This window comes from Mesoplodon mirus (genome assembly GCF_964341445.2).
Source record: "Mesoplodon mirus genome assembly, chromosome: 6".
Classification (NCBI taxonomy): Eukaryota; Metazoa; Chordata; class Mammalia; order Artiodactyla; family Ziphiidae; genus Mesoplodon; species Mesoplodon mirus.
In genome coordinates this window covers 87,941,442-87,944,099 of record NC_138982.1, presented here as the reverse complement: position 1 = coordinate 87,944,099, position 2,658 = coordinate 87,941,442, and positions in this window count along the sequence as shown.

Below are 2,658 nucleotides of genomic sequence, written 5' to 3'. Positions count from 1 at the left end.
GAGAACCTACTGTATAGCACAAGGAACTCTACTCAGTGCTCTGTGGTGACCTAAATGGGAAGGAAATCCAAAATGGAGGGGATATATGTATAGGTATAGCTGATTCACTTTGCTGTACAGCAGAAACTAACATAACATTGTAAAGCAACTATACTCCAATAAGAAAAAAATAGTTCATATCCAGAGACAAATGTAAGTGTATACAGAAAGGAAGGGGACTGCAACCCATCATGGGGAAGCTTTAGAAAGATTAATTCACCTGGGTCAGGAAAGAATGGAGGTGCATTATCAGGCAACCACAGTAGTCCAAGGGTAAGATAAAGCCATCGCTTTGATAATAACAAAGATGTCAGGAACGATTTCAAAAGGATGGGGTACAGGATTTGGTACCTAACTTGAAATGAGGCAAGAGAGAGAGAGGAGTAGGAATAAATAATATTCAGATCCCGATTCTGGGTGCTGGGATGATGACAGCATCACTTACCGAAATATAAAGTTTTGGGGGAAAGGGTGAGTGCAGCAGTTGAGTGTCAATGAGCCACCTCAATAGAAGTATAACAGAGACAGTTGGAAAGAGGAGCATGAGGCTTAGACAAGCAGGGGAGCCCAGTGACGGAGTTCGGGAGTCAGTCATATAGCTGAGGCCAAGGGGCAATACAGGGTGATGGAGGGGCGGGGTCTGTGACAAGAGGAGAGGAGAGGGGCTGGTGAGGGAGGCGGGCGGGAGAAGGGGAAGGGGGCACTGCCGTGGAGTAGCATTTCAAGGGCTTCAACACTGCAGGAACGGTAAGAATGAGGGCTGGAGATAGGCCAGTGGGTATGTTGATGTGGTGGTCCGCTGCCTTTTTTTTTTTTTTTTTTTTTTTTTGCTGTGTTGGGTCTTCGTTTCTGCGCGAGGGCTTTCTCTAGTTGTGGCAAGCGGGGGCCACTCTTCATCACGGTGCACGGGCCTCTCACTATCGCGGCCTCTCTTGTTGTGGAGCACACAGCTCAGTAGTTGTGGCTCACGGGCCTAGTTGCTCCACGGCATGTGGGATACTCCCAGACCAGGGCTCGAACCCGTGTCCCCTGCATTAGCAGGCAGACTCTCAACCGCTTCGCCACCAGAGAAGCCCAGTCTGCTGCCTTTGAGGATGAGACTCGTGGGGTAGAGAGGCTGAAAGCCAGACTGCTAGGAGGTGTGGAGTGAAGGAGCAGTGAGAATGTAATGGCTAAGACAGAAGAAACCGATTTCCTCAACAAGTGTGTCAGTGAGAGGAAGGCCATCGGTACCACAATAGCTTGAGGGCATAGCAGTGTTCAGAGAGGTTGTGATTGTTTTTAGGTTGTGTGAGACTGGAACTTGTTTGTTGACAGAGGGAAAGGAGCTCGAAAGTAGGAGATTTGGAAGCTATGAGAGAGAAAATGTAATAAGCAAAGTCTTGGAGGAGGTGGGATAGGATTGGAGTCTCGGTGGAAGGGCTGGCTTTGGAAGGAGAAAAGACCTCTTCCTCCAAGAGAGAAGGAAAGAAAGGGGGAGGAGTGAGGAATCACATGACTAAGGCAAAGAGGAGGGTGGAGGGGCCTCACCTCCACACTTTCTTATCCACCAGAGCAGGAGGGGAAACCCTGTGCCCAGGTGTGCCCAGTTTGTGAGTCTGGAGTTACATGAGGACAATCCTGAAACACATGTGTCAGGGAGATGACAAGAGACAAGCGAAGGGGTGGCAAAGCAGCAGTGAGGCCCCAGGATTCCTTTCAGATGGGCACATCTTTTCCTGGGAAACTCCTTACCCTTCAAGACCCAGCTCAAATGTTCCTTCTCTGGCTTACCCAGGTGAAAACTGAACTCACGGGGGTCCTACTCCCCCACCCTGCCCCGCCCAGGCCCTGCAAACTTTATTAAAGTATTTACCTTGTATTTCAAGTTTCACTCATTTGTCTCTCCCATCAGTTCTTAAGCTTCTCAAAGGTCATAATTTATCAGTAAGTGCTCAAAAAATAACGAGTGAGTGAATGAACCAAGGGATGGATGTGTGAATGAATGATATTTCCTCCCCTGGTGGAAGCTGACTTCTGCTTCCAGTGTATTAATGCAGAGAGAGACCTCAGGAGGGAGATTAGGGGAAAACGGCACGTGTGGATACATGTGAAGTAAAAGCAAATGAGAACAAGAATAGCCATGAAACAAATGTGAAACTCAAATGGTCTTCTCAAAAGCCATATGCAGTCCTGAATAGTAGGGGAAACGAGTGGAAGGATGGGGAGCTAAGTGAAAAAAGTAACAGGCCCAAGAGATAACTTACAGTTGGGAATGGAATGACTTCCTACATCGTAGAGTGTGTGGTCCAGGAGCAGGGCACCACAGATGCAGTTACTGTAAAAAAAAACCACTCGTGACTTCTTTTGGCAAAAAGAAAGTCTGTTTTGAATCTGACAGTCTCTCTAGCAGCACATGACCTTGCCTTAAAAAACAACAGCTTCATGAAACCCTCGTTCAGATGGAATTCAGTTTAATGTGCCTAATGGCACCTTCAAACACTGGTGATGTTGTTTACTGAATCCCAGTACGTGCTCACAATCTTCCTGCTGGGTGGGTGTGATGCATCTGTTTTACACACAAGGAAATTGAGGCAAGGAGCAATTAAGTGAGGAACCCTAGGTCACACAGTAGTATAT